This window comes from Suncus etruscus, chromosome 6, assembly GCF_024139225.1.
Source record: "Suncus etruscus isolate mSunEtr1 chromosome 6, mSunEtr1.pri.cur, whole genome shotgun sequence".
NCBI classification, from domain to species: Eukaryota; Metazoa; Chordata; class Mammalia; order Eulipotyphla; family Soricidae; genus Suncus; species Suncus etruscus.
The window spans coordinates 59,795,003-59,810,249 of record NC_064853.1 but is presented as its reverse complement, the minus strand read 5'-3'; the positions used below and the strand labels follow the sequence as shown (position 1 = coordinate 59,810,249).

At 34.6% G+C, this 15,247-nt stretch overlaps 1 pseudogene; it reads right to left on the bottom strand.

Annotated features, from left to right (window-relative positions):
• Positions 1 to 469: 469 nt before the first annotated feature.
• On the bottom strand, positions 470 to 948 carry LOC126010866 (60S ribosomal protein L21-like; annotated as a pseudogene).
• Between the last annotated feature and the right edge of the window lie 14,299 nt (positions 949 to 15,247).

The following is a 15,247-nucleotide window of genomic DNA, read 5'->3' as shown; positions in this document are numbered from 1 at the left end:
TATTAGCAAGTATACAAGTAGGATGCCTTGAACAATAAAACTTAGTTGTCCTATTGGCTATAAACATCAATTGCTTTTATTTACTAAAAACAAGATGTCCAGTGTTTTGCTATTGAGATATGTATGGGGATCAGTTTCATGCTCTCTTAACTTGTGGCAGAGTAACTTCATACTTCTTAATGACACTCTGCCCAAATTTTCATGCTTATAAAACATATATTAAAACCTCATTCTACTTTAGTGTGACTTCATCTTGTTAATTTTATAAGCTAAATATAATTTCCAAATATGATAATCTACTGAGATTCTGAGAATTTCTTAGAAATAAGCATGTTAAATCTTGGAGGACATATTTCAGTGCATAACAAACCCTGAGTAGTTTTTGTCTTACTGAAAGAAAAGTATGATTTCTTCACTTTTCTTTCATTTTTTTATAGTTCAGAGATCTTTTATATTTTTTAAATGCCTCTCATGCCATGAATTCATAAGGAATGGGTTCCAGCAGCTCAGGCTCCTTTCCATTGGTTTTCACAAAGTGTGCTTCTCTGGGTGGAGCAGGCTGGCACTTCACTTCAACTGAACCTCAGTTCCTTTCTCTTTGACTTCCTTCTTTTTCTGATCATTGTTCTTCACCCACTTCAGGAAGTTGTCTCAGCTTTTAGAGTACTCAATATAAACATTAATTCTCTTGGCAAGAATCTTGCCTTTGACTTGTTTATTTACAACAATGCCAACAGCATGCTGGGTAACACTGTAGACTCTTCCAGTTTTTCCATGGTAACATTTGTGGGATATTCCTTTTTGAACAGTGCCCATTCCCTTTATGTCTACAATAACACCTTTCTTATAAATTTGTATGTATGTGACCAAAGGAACAACTTCGTGTTTTCTAAAGGGTCTAGAAAACATGTAGCAGGTGCCCCTCCTCTTTCCCTTTGTGTTGGTCATGACTGTGATTTACTGGAAAAAACTGGAGGATGGTGGTTCCGGCTGAAAGTTCTTTTTTTATTTTCATTTAAGCTTATTGACATATACCTATTTCTATCATTGGTATTAATTGGCATATAAATTGATATATCCCTAAAATAATGAAGAAATAAAATCACCATTTGCCAAATCTGCAGCCAAAATAGGATTTCTGTTCTGATAAAATTTTGAGTTACCTATATGATATAAAATAATCTCTGATTACCATATAATTAAAGGTAGTGAAGACAATGATGAGCTCTCACATTAATACTTGCCCATTATTTCCACACTGCAGCAGGTTGAAAATGAGGCCTGGCAGGACTTAACCATCTTTGGATAATATTTACTATCGGCATCCATGGAGCACACTGAGAAGCAACGCGCTTCCAGAAGCACCAAAGCCTTTTAAATACTTCAGGCTTCACTGTTCATTTTCTGTTGCCAAAAATTGAATGAATTGCCTGATTTGAAAGACATTTATTTCTTTTTTCCCCTGGCAGTCAGGATGATCTCCTTGCTTTCCCCATAATCAACCTTTGCAGAACTACATGCCTGTGCACCAACAATGTCAATGAAACAAAGCATGGCTTTCAGGTGACCGATTTGCCTCAATCTGCTTACAGATTGTCCCAAGGGAGTCTTTGGAGCTAGCTGTTTTGCAGAATGTCAGTGTGGAAGAGAATATCCTGGAATGCAATGCCAAAAATGGCAGTTGTACCTGCAAATCTGGTTACCAAGGCAACAAATGCCAGAAAGGTACAATCTGATAAAAAAAATTTTCCTTCTCTAGTAACAACCTTTGTTCAGCACCATATGACCAATAATTAGTTAATCCTTCAATATCCTTTGGTTACAAGTCAGCTTTATTAATCCCCCTTTTCTGGTGAGGAAACAGAGAAAGGACAATAAAGTCATTTAACCTTGTCTTCTCAGGATCTCTTACTTGTCCCTTTATAGCTTAAGGTAAAAGAGAAAGATTGTATTTCAATGAATTATATCTAAAGAAGACTAAAACTGGACACTTCTCTGCACTGAGCTAAGCAGATAAGGTCAGTATTAATTCTCAGATTTAAAGAATATTTTTCTTTAGCCTAAGAGAGAAAAATTCAAATAAAGGCATTATATTGAATATTCAAATAAAAGAGACATTAAAATTCTGATCACAGAAAAATTAAATACTATTCTCAGTAATGTCCTTTCTCAAATTTACAAGCATTATATATTTCAATATATTGATATAAATTTATGTATAGCATATTAGTTATAAGTTCAATATATGAATGTTTATGTGTGATTGTAAGATGACACCCAGCTATTAACCCAAAACAAAGGCATTCCCACATCTTTCTTTTTTTGTTAAATCTCCTTTGATATGTAAACACCCACCTGGATCAATCTGCCATGCTCCGCTCTGGTGGATTTTGTTCTGGGATAATAAAGAAAAGACAGTTGGCTTGGCCCTTGGAGACGATGTCACAAGGGAGTAGACACTGACTCCATGACTCTCCTGACTAGCTCAGTTTATTTATCTTTCACTGCTACCCTGCTTCTTCATACACATCTGCCTGTGGTAGGAGATACTTTGTGTGTGGTGATCTCACAACTCATGGATTTTCTTTTACATGTAATTATGCATATAAGGTCTGTAAAAAGATCTTCAAAGAGAGTCACCACTATTTCTGGATTGTGGATTCATTGTTGTTTTACCTCAGAACCTTACAAATTCTTACACCTTATTAAAAGTTTTATGATGGGTCTGGAGTGACAATGAGTAGGGTACTTGCCTTGCATGGCCAGCCCAGGTTGAATCCCAGCATCACATATGGTCCCCTGTGCCCTGAAAGGAGTGATTCCTGAACTCAAAGCCAGGAGTTAAAAAAAAAAAAAAAGAATAAAAATTTCAAGTTACCTCTTTGCTGAAATTGACTATACAATCATAATGAAAACATAAAATTTTTTTTAAAAAGAATTAAAAATTAAAAGAATTCTTTATGTTTTCTTCTAACATACTATATACTTATTATTATGATTAATATTTATTACCTTTCCTGATACTCTTTATCTAATGAAAGATAAATATGGATTTAGTTTGTTTACCAAAGCATCCCCCAAATTTTAGGATAACCCTGTTATGTGGATTTTCTCACTAAGATTTTTCATGAAGATACAAATATCCAAGGTCTAATTTTTACTCTATGTTTTCTCATATTATAAGATATTCAGGATGAAATGTATGTTTTTTTTCTAGGTGAGAGTACCACAGAATCTTTTTCTTTGCAATACTTTTTGATATTGAATTTATAACAGAATTATTATAATTATGGCCAAGAAATTATGTTTTTCAATAAATCCAAAAGACAACATTTTTTTGGTGTTTGGGTCATACCTGGTGGTGCTTAGGGGGGTACTCCTGGCTCTGCACTCAGAAATTGCTCCTGGTAGGCACTGGGGACCCTATAGGATGCCAGAATTCGAACCACTGTCTGTCCTCAATTGGCTGTGTGCAAGGCAAATGCCCCCACTGCTGTCTATCTTTCTAGCCCCAAAAGGACTACATTTTTTAAAATAAAGAGATAAAAAATTTGAAATGAAACCATGTATAGAAACAAGTACTAAGATTGAAATTTATCTTTAACCCTCATATACATCCTTCCTGGTTTTGTGTTAAGTCGGGAAGACTTTTTTGGAGCAAAATAAAAACTAGTAAGTCTTTTGGGGGCTTTTTTTGTAGCATTGTGAACAAAGTATGTGAATACTGATATCTATCTAGATTTTATGAACCAAGAATTATTTAGGTAGCTGTATAACTGTATTTCTTTCTAGGCTAAGGGGAGAAACAGTTTGAAGAGAGAAAAATCTAAAATTACTTATTATGATTTTAAACTTTTATTTTATTTTATTGAAATCATTGTGATTTATAAAGTTCTTCATAGCTTGGTTTTAGACATACAATGTCAGGTTCAATCCCACCACTAGTGTTGACCAACCTCCACCAATGTTCCAAGAGTGCAAACCATACCACCACCATCACTAACTCTATCCCAACCACTATTCCAACCTCCAAGTAGCCACTAAAACAGGCCCTTTAGATTAGATTAGATTTAGTTTAGATTGTAAAATTTTGTGTCTCTTGATTCTATTGTTGTTAACTTTAGCTTGGACAGTTTTGTCTTTTTTTAACACCAAAATGCACCTGAGACCACAGGCCTCATCCTTTCATATTTGTGTTTCTTTTCCTCCACTCAATTTCTTTCCTTTTCCTCTCTATACTCTGGATCCAAAAATGTTCAAAGCAACTCTCATCTAGTCCATTGCATTTCTTCATGCAGTTATTCTAAATACCACATGTAAGTGATATCAATCTGTATTTATCCTTATTCTTCTGGCTTACTTCATTTAACATAATAACTTCTAGTTCCATCCATGTTGCTACAAGTTGTATGATTGCATAATTCCTTAAAGCTATGTAGTATTCCATTGTATTAATGCACCAATCTTCATCTTCCACTCATTTGTTGTTGGACATCTAGGTCTATTCCAAGCATTAGTATTATACTGAGTGCTGAAATAAATAGTGGTGGGCATGCACTCTATTTATGATGAAGTTTTTCTGTCAATTAGGAGAATAGGACCCTTGTCCACTTATCAGCCTCCTCCAATTTTAATGGATTTTTAAGTCTAGAATTAACCCCGTATTAATTTCTCCACCAGAGAAATCATAGAATGAAAGTTCATGTATGAGGAAACAATAACATATTTACACACCTGGGTAAATTAAATTTATTCTGACAGCATTTTTCTGAAAGCAGATGCTGAATCTACTATATTGCCAAATGCTTCTAAGATTCCCACTGTGAAGGAAAATGAACTGAAAGTATATGTAAATCAGCAAAATAGAGAGGTCAACATAATCTCTGGAAAATATATTATTTTTCAATCAGATAACTTTGTCCAATTTTGATATTTTTTGTCTAACCACAAAATGAAATTATGAATCAGACTGGAGAGGGTGAATGGGTTTGCTGTGATTGGCAGCTAAAATCAAGGTAAAAACTCTTAAAGAATTGTGCATGATAAAAATTAGACCTGTTGTTTTTCATTCTCTTATTTTTTTTAAAGAGCAAGGCATCCAAGTGTTCTGAGAGTCATATTTATCTCCTAAAATCTTACCTCTAGACCTGTGTCTAGATTGCAGATGAATAGTTAATTAAGGGCTGAAGTTTTTCTTTTTTCAATGGCACTAATGAACAGTGCTCTCCACAATCAGAATCAGGTATTTAGCCCATCAGCGTCTGACTTCTACATGCAGAAGAGCTGGATGCTACAGATAATCTGTGAAATAAAAAATGAAGAAAAAGCGAGGTGGTTGGGGGATGAATAACACTCTGTTTTGCTTTGATTATTTGTAGCTTGTACTATCTTGGACTTCTTAAAGTGACTGATCTTGGACTCTGGAAAATTCTGATGCAACAAGCTCTGAGTGAATGCGGGGAAGTTTGTTTATTTTTATGTTATCCTAAGGGTGGGATTTCTTTTGACAGTGATTCCTTATTGGATTCACTTTTGAATTTTGAATGTAAATTTTGTCTTAAATCAGATTCCAAGTAATCGTTTTCATAGCTTCTGTTGAATGCAGTGACCATAACCATGAGTTATAGAGGCCACAATATCTGGTTCAAATTCTATTCTTTTTGTTTCTTACTTTATTTTTTATTTTTTTTGTTCCAATTTTAGGGTTTTGTGTACATGAATCACTCCTGGGGGAGTTTTGTAAAACATATTTGGTGCCAGAATTGAACCTGACTTGGCATGTGTGAGACAAGCCCTTTACCCACTGTACTAATTCCCTGACACTGGTTTAAATTCAGACTACTGCTTCTTTGTTGAGTTACTCTAACCCAGAACATGTCACCTAGGCACATACAGATTCAGGGTTTCTTCTTTAAATGGAGATAACAATCCTTAAGTCATGGATTGAAAAGACTATAATTAATTCATAAAAAGTGCATAAAGTAGATAGTAGACAGGAATGACCTAAACATCCAGAGTCTTTGTACAAGAATTTGCTTTACAGCCCAGCTGATTTGATTTAACTTCCCATAATTAGCAATGTTAAGCAATGTTTCACTTTGTTCTTTGTGCTAAGCAAATTCTTTTCACCAAGTTACTAATTCCAGTGGTTTGAGTTTGCTAGAATCACCACTGTAGTATCAGCAGTTCTCTTTGGGTTCAAAGGCCATTCAACAAAACAACATGAATTCCTTCTTCACCACCTTGTACGCCTCATTCTTCCACAAAATATATTAAATGTGACAGCAGGAGTGATTATTTTAACTTAAAAAAGAAGCAAAAACTAAGAAGGGAAGATACAGGGAACTGTTTGGGGACAATTTCCTGATTTCTGGTTTTGTTCTATGCAACTGCCTCAAAGATATATATATATCAAAATTAATATTGTTGACTGAGAAATTAACTATATTTTCAGCAAAAAGTCAACCTCTGTTTTTCTAAAGTGAAGATACATCATCATGCTGATTTCCTCAGGGAATAGTTTTGGAAACCCTGTATATCCATGGAAGCTATCAGAATGTTTCTTTGATCTCTATCTCAGCCACACTGCATCTCCCCTCTTTCTTTCTCTCTTCATCTCTCTCACTCACTCTCTATTTCTCTCTCTCTCTCTCTCTCTCTCTCTCTCTCTCTCTCTCTCTCTCGTTCTCACTCTATCTATATACAAAAGCACACCATAAATGCATTCACACTTGCCCAGTGCTTTTGGCAACACCATACCTGGAGCCACCTTAAAATGTATTTACGCAGGCATTGTCTCCTTTTCTCCAATGTTACTATTTTATAATCCTAACCCATTGGGTTCTGAGGATCAGAGTACCAGTTCTCCTCCAAACTCTCAGGGAATGAAAGTTAATGACACAAGAAATTCTAGAAACTGTGACTGTCTTCCTGGTTACACTGGAAAATTGTGTACAACATGTAAGTTATTAATAGATATAAACTAACAAATTTAATGAAGCTGTTAGTTAGAAAAACCTTTTACCCAACATTTTTATAAGATGTTATGTTAAGGTCCATGTTTCAATAATCATAATAAGCATTCCAGTTCTTCCTGGATTAAAAAAAATGATTCATTGTTCTGTATTCTGTAGAGGTAGAAAAAAAAGTTCACTTTCAGGTCTTACCTAGAATCATTTGTACAGCTACTTCTAATTAATAGACTAGTTACACGCTAGGATTGACTTGTCTTTTCTTTATTTAAAAAGCATTATTATGGGGCCGGCGAGGTGGCGCTAAAGGTAAGGTGTCTGCCTTGCAAGCGCTAGCCAAGGAAGGACCGAGGTTCGATCCTCCAGCGTCCCGTATGGTCCCCCCAAGCCAGGGGCAATTTCTGAGTGCTTAGCCAGAAGTAATCCCTGAGCATCAAATGGGTGTGGCCTGAAAAACCAAAACAATTTATTATATTTTAGATAATAAGTTTGAAATAGTATTCTCATTTATTGTATTGAGGTATTATTGCATACCATTATTATTAAATGATCATCTGCTTATTTTTTCAGTCTTTTTTTTTCTCATACTCCATTTGTTATTGATTGAAAGTTGTGTTCTTAGTATACAGTTTCTCATCTCCTCCATGTGCTCCAGATTTTCTACCAATGTTCCTGTATTACAGCTATTTTAACATATTTATTCCTTTATTCTCCTCTTCCCAACCTGGCACTCAAAGAAAACCTGATATTTTTTGTTCACATCAGTTCTGCGACCTAATTTGGGCTTCTTTGTATTATGATAGTAATATGAGGAGTATCCCTTAAGTATGATAGCAGAATCTATAGCATGCCCAAAAACCAGCTTTAGAGACACACATCCTCAACTATTCCACAACTCTGCTGAGTAAAGTAGATGTCAGCAAAGAGATTCATAGGATTTAAAAGGAGAATAACGTGATTGCATTTACTGATTAGAAGAGGAGCAAACTATCATTAAAAATACTCCTATAAACTGGAAGCTATGATTGAAAGTCATCATTTGAACAGACTGCCATAGAATTCTATTTAAATTAATACTGAAAGGCATTTAAAGAACCCTGGAAACTCTACCATTCTAATCTCTGTATTGTCACAAAGAGACAACAGTGATAATTTAAGTTGAACTCATATGAAAGAACCAGTAAAAGTAAAATCTAAAATTTCCTTCTTGCAATTCTCTCTGCCTAACCTTTTTGCCCCATTTCCCTGCCTAACCCTCTTTATTCCATCCACTGTGGGTTAGAATAAGTTGACTACTTGAAGAGGGGTGTAAGATAAAAAGAATGATGTAATGATGTCTGTCCCCCCCCTCGCCCCCCTCGTATATTTTGCTCTTTGGGCCACATCCAGTGATACTCAGGGGTTACTCCTGGCTATGGCTCAGGGTTACTCCTGGCTAAACGATCAGAAATTACTATTGGCTTGGGGACCATTATGGGATGCCAGGGGATCAAAACGTGGTTTGTCCTAGTTTAGCTGCATGCAAGGCAAACCTAGCGCCACTGATCTACCTCCTCCCCTTAAAGTTACTTTTCAAATATTTCTATTAAAAGACTGTTGTTGGTGGCAGTCTATGGTTTTATGATATAAGTTGTCCTCTGGATTAACTTCTGGTGCTTAGGACTTTTAGTTAACCGACAAGCAAATAAAATCAGAAAAATACTGCAAATACAAAGTATGAAGCTAGGATGCTATTTAGCCCTTCCTAATCACCTGGTCATTTGGAAAATGACACTATTATCCCTAAGGATAACCCTCAAGCAAGGACATGATTTACCTGAATTTCTGTGGCTATACTAGTTGTTATTTTAGAGCTTTCATTCTTGCAGTATTGACAGGCATTTTGAATGGTAGAAAAATATACCCAAGGACCATTTTGGCTATACTTAACTAACTTGCTTGCTTTTTATAAAGCTGAAAAGTAAGATTTTAAGTATTCAAAAGTGAGTTACTTTTATTTCCACAGCAGTTACATTTTATCTTGTTTAACTCAAATTTAATAATCATTAAGCAGATATTAATAAAGTTTATAATCCTGTTGTCAGATGACATACATTGACTAAAACTAAGTGAAGAGAAAAAAATCTTCCCTGCTATTTTAAAATAGGTTACAACTCTTCCATTCTGGGATTTCAAACCTGAAGAGAAATATCATGATAGTCCTGGATAATAGGATTATTATATCATTGGCAACTTGGTATATGTAAAATGTATTTTGTGGAACAGAAAAATATTCCCTTATGCATAGACCAGTTCAATTTTAAAGCTATATATGCTATTATCTGATTTAATGCACACAAATTCACCAAATTTTTAATCACCATAATAAGATATTTAGAAAAATGATTAAAACCAAAGGATAGGAGTCATTAAAAAGGCTTCGTGCCTAATTCACAAAGAATGTGTGTGGCATTTAAAAATACTCTTGCATTTGAAGAAAAGCACTGAACATTTATCTAAATGTCCTGTTATTATGCATGCAGAATTTTAAAACCTAATTACATCATATAACAAACTGTAAAATACTTAAAATACATACATGGTAATAAATATATTTTAGAGGTAGAAAAAACAATAAAAGACTATTTTTAAAAATATTGGATTTATAGAAATTCCAATTTGGGGAAGCTATATATAGAAATACTTGTACAAAGTAAATCATTTTTAAGAGAATTATATTTTACCAGAAGAGCACAGTGTAGTTATAATTGGTTATACTCCTCTTTTCTAATTCCTAACCAAGATTAAAGGCTTCTATGATCTTACAGACATTTTCAGTTCTTGAATAGAATGTAGCATGTATGCAAAGGTTTGTATTGGAAAAGTATAAATAACACAAATTTATTATATCAATATAAATTCTATATATCAGATATTTTGCTAAAAATATAAGTAACTACCAGTATAAATGTCCCATATTTTTCTATATCCTAACATTATTTATAATAGTAAAGGTATAGAATATCAGCAATATGCATATTCATTGAAAGGAACATGATTCAGCAGATTGTATAGTTCAATAGTTGTAATTTGTAATTGTATAGTTCAATAGTGTAATTTGGGTGAATTTACATCTAAATGAAATTAAGTAATGTAGATAGAGAATGATGTAAATTTTTTAAAATAATTTTGATTTTGATCAAAGTGTACAAATCTTTCACAGTAATATATTAGGTACACAGTGACATTAAATCAGGGGCATTATTACCACCAACGTTGTCCTCCCTCCATCCCTGTTCCCAGCATGCATCCCATATCTCCCTCATTTGCCCCCCCAAGCTGCTAGTATAAGTGGTCCTCTCTGTGTCTAGCTTGTTATGGATTGGGTATCGATTCTGTTGTCGTTGGCTTTGGATTTAGTGTTTAAGTCAAATTATTTTTTATTTCTACTCAATGTTCATACAACTGTTTGGTCTTGGTACCCTCCATTATATTCCCCTCAATTTATTAGGCAGAACAAGATGGTTTAAGTTATATGGTTTTGTTTGAAGATAGAATAAAAGGGCAAAAATCAAACAAGCAAAAAATGAGAGTCCTTCTAGAGGTTATAAATATCGATGTAAGAGAAGAAAGGAAAAAAGGAAAAAAAAACCATAACAACAATACAGAAAAATCAAACAAACAAACAGAAATAATGAAAAGCACCACAGCAATAAAGACAACAGCCAAACAATAACCACTGTCCCGAAATAAAAACAAAACAAAACAAACAACAACAATAACAAAATATTTAATTTGTGTTTCTCTCTCTCTCTCTCTCTCTCTCTCTCTTTTTTGCATAGGCACAATAAATATTGGGGAGATTATAGAGGGAATTCCCTTGGCCTAAGCGATACAGGGTTTTTCCACCCTTGAAGTATACTGTCATGGGAATAATTCCAGGCTTCATATATGCTCTTTTACTCTCCCCTGGGTCCTTTTGTGGTGTCTGAAAACTTTCCACTCAGTCGTGGATGATAAAATCAGGCCTCTACAATGAGGAAATGGCAACAACTTGATCTAAGAGCAGGTTGTCTTATCCCACCACCTAACAATAAGATAAAATCAGAATACATGTCAATCCTTTGATCTGTGCAAAAGCCAAGGTAGTTAACTACAGAAGACTGACCATGACAACCATGACTGGGCAGAACTTACCCTGGAACCTGGAACCAATAAAAAAGACCAAGATCATAGGTTTACGATCTGTACAACAACCAAGATCTCTAATTCCAGAGGTTTGACTGAGACAACTAAAACTGAGCAGAACTTCTGGAAACATAATGATAGACTCTGTCTTAAGCTTCGTCCTAGGATCGGTGCAAAAGCCAAGACCACCAACTACAGAAGACTGATTAAAACAACAGCAATGGAAGAGAACTTCTAGAACCATAAAGAAAAACTCCATTCTAAGCTTCATCCTGTGCAAATATCAAGATCTCTAGTTACATAGGCCTGATTTTATCATCCATGACTGAGCAGAAAGTTTCCAGAATGATGTAAATTTTAAGTGCCTATGTATGAATATGAGAAATAGAAAATTATTGAAGAAAATAGCCAATATTAACTGTCTCTTTAAATGCTGTGGCTCAGAGTGAATCAATGAGATGCCAGTGAGAGATTGAAATGAGTTTTAGTGTGCATTTAGCATACAGAAGCTCAGTGCATGACTCCCAGAATCACATAGTTTCCTAAGCATCTCCAAGAGTGATCTAAAGCACTAGCCAAGAGTAACCCTTATCCTTGAGCATCAAAAGACATAGCCACCAAATATTCACTATGATTACATAAATGTTCATAGTTGTGTCTCAGTCATATAATGTGTAACACCCTTGACCAGTGCAACTATTTCACCACCAAAATCCCCTATTTTCCTCAATTCTCCCACCACTTGCCTTCCTCTGGGATAGGCATTTTTGCTTCTCTCTTTTACTCTCTCTCTTTCCTTTCTGACTTCAGTTTGCACTATGGTTAATGGAGGTGGTGCCATTCATATCACATTATTCACTTTCAACACCCAATTCTTGTCCAGAGTGATAAATTTCAACTATCATTGTCATTGTAGATCCATTTCTACTTTAACTACACTCACCACTCTTTGTGTCAAGCTTCATATTGTACTAGTCCTCCAAGCCCTCACCTCTATTGTCTTTGGATATTAATAATATACTGTTTTTAATTTTTATATATCACAGATAAGTGAGAATATTCTATGTCTATCCCTCTCCCTATGACTCATTTCACTCAGCATAATAATCTCCATGTCTATCCAAGTATAAGCAAAATTCATGACTTCATTTTTATTAACAGCTGCATAGTATTCCATTGTGTAGATGTACCACAGTTTCTTTAGCCATTCATGTATTGTGGGGCATTTCAGTTGTTTCCAGATTCTTGCTATTGTAAATAGTGCTGCAATAAACACAAGAGTGCAGAGGGCATTTTTCCATTGTGCTTTTATTTCCTGGGCTATATCCCTAGGAGTGGTATGCTGAATCATATGAGCATTCAATATCCATTTTTTTTTGAGGACTCTCTATATTGTTTTTCAGAAAGCTTGGACTAGATGACATTCCCACGAGCGGTGAATGAGAGTTCCTTTCTCCCACATCCACACCAGCACTGTTTGTTCTTATTCTTTGTGATGTGCTCCACTTTCTATGGTGTCAGATAATAAGATACTGACAGAACCTAACATGAAAAAGACCATCTAACCCCATCTAAAAATGAGAAAAAATGAACAGACATTTCTTCAAAGAAAAAATATTTTGGTCAAAAGGCACATGAAAAATGCTCCATATCACTAATTATCAGGGAGATCCAAAATAAGCCCTCATTTGAATCATGACACATCATGTGGTCCCTGAGAACTGTCAAGGATAATCACTGATCACTATCAAGTGTGACCCCCCCAAATAAAAAATAGGTAATATACAGATAAATAAATAGAACACTTTATTGCAAATGAAAGAAATCAGAGAGAATATGGGGAAGAAATGTGAAGAAATATTAATTTCAAATACAACTAGTACTTTAAATTTTATATGTTCAAACACCAAAAAGTGAGGAATCATTATGAAATAGTGATGAACAGACATGAAAACCAGATTGAACAGAGGTGTGAAACTTCTATAAAAATAAGATTACATTTTCTTATGATGAAATACTACCAATATGTTAATTTCAAGCATGAGTGTGATATAAACTAATTTGGAATATTTCTGAAAATTAATTAGTTGGCTTTTCTGTGCATGTAGTAATTAGCTACCATCTCTGTGGATATATCTAGTATCCACAAATATTCTATGCTTGAATACAAAAATGGTTTCTTAGCCTTCACTTTTTACTCTGATATTAAAAATATTTTATTTTTCAGATGTCAATGCTACTTTGCTGCTTCCAAAACAATAGCTAGTTTGACATTTGGTTTTGAATTAAATTAAGCATTTTTTCCAACTAACAAAATAAATCACTTTTTAAACTATTTTATTTTGTTAACATATCAATAAAATGTCTAAACTTAAGAATTTACAGAAGAAACAAAAATATGCTGGATTGAGATACAACCTCCTATTCTTTTTTTTAATAATTGATATAGTTTTGAATACTTAGAAGAGGAACTATTCTTTAACAAATTCTGAACTATTTTTCAACTTTCAGTAGTACATCTACAATAAAACTGATCTTATATTTTTATTAAAATGAATAACAAATAAAATTTTATAAATTGTTCTAAGTCAGAAAATAGTAAAAACAAAAAATGTTGGAGTAATTAAAAGTTTTAAGAATTACCAAACATGGTAGGTTGAAATTCACTATGTGCTACTCAGTGTACTGAAACAATTCTCCATCTGATTTTTGAAGTTGCTGTAAAATAAATTGTATTTAAATAATACATCCCCTATCCTTTCCAGCGCTGAGATGCATCTCCCTTACCAATCTGGTTCTCAGCAGGCAGTCCAGTCTGATAAAGCATCAGCAAAATGTCAGCTCCCATGGAGAAGTGAGACAGAGAGGCAACACTGAAGCAGTGACAGGGCTTTCAAAATGCTATTGTGCAAATTCAGTTTTAAAATAGGAATGTGGTTGAGGGTTGATGGGTATGTCATTACCAATGTGTTTGTCATTACCAATGTCTCTGCTTTGTCTGAGGGAATGAGAATAGTTTTGATGCCTAGTAGAAAGGCATTAAGTTGAGGTATTGAGGATCTGGTCTTCTGGAGATTTATTGGTTTAAATTTCAAAAAGTGAATGTTGCAATCAGTTGTGTTGTATTTTTTTTTTTTTTAGTATATACTCACTGAAGATGTCCAATAATTTTCTGCTTTTCTTCTATTTTCTTACTACTCATAGTTCTCAGTTAGATCTAAAAAAAAAAAAAAACATATCTTTCTTCTATAATCCTCAGGGAGGTGCTTACACGATGAAGGCAAGACTCCATTAAGTGTTTGGTTAGTAAAGGCTATAATATTCATGTCATTAACATTTGTTTGACTGTTCTGCAAATTTCAATCATTTCTCCAAGCTCTCTGAACTTAGTAAAATACAGTGCTGTGGTTTATTGCTCTTTCCACAGCTTTTATGCCCCTCTTCTTTATTGTTTTCTGGTCTAGTCAGGGTTTATTCCTGACTTTGCACTCAGAAATTGCAGTGGTGGTGCTTGCGGGGAGCATATGGGATGGCAAGAAATAAATCCAGGTCAGCTACACCATTGCTCCTGCCTCTGGTATCCCTTTTTATGAATAAGCTGAATTTTGGAATAATTAAGTACTTACCTAAATGATATATATTTTTTTTAGAAATTTACAAGATAATAAGTAAATTTCTTTTTTTTTTTCTTTTTTTTTTTTTTGGTTTTCAGTTTTTGGGCCACACCCGGTGACGCTCAGTGGTTACGCCTGGCTATGCGCTCAGAAGTCACTCCTGGCTTGGGGGACCACATGGGACGCCGGGGGATCAAACCGCAGTCTGTCCTAAACTAGTGCTGGCAAGGCAGACACCTTACGTCTAGCGCCACCGTGCCGGCCCCAATAAGTTAATTTCTTTCTTTCTTTTTTTTTTTTTAATTTTTATTGAGACCATTGTGAACTTCAAGTCCTTCATAGTTGAATTTCAGGCAATGAAATAGGACCATTCTCACCGCTAGTGTTGTCCTCTTTCCATCAAAGTTCCCAGAGTGCATCCTATAACTCTGCCCTTAGCATCTTGGCCTTCCGATGTAACAGGTCCATTTTAAGTTTAGATTGTTATAGTTTAAG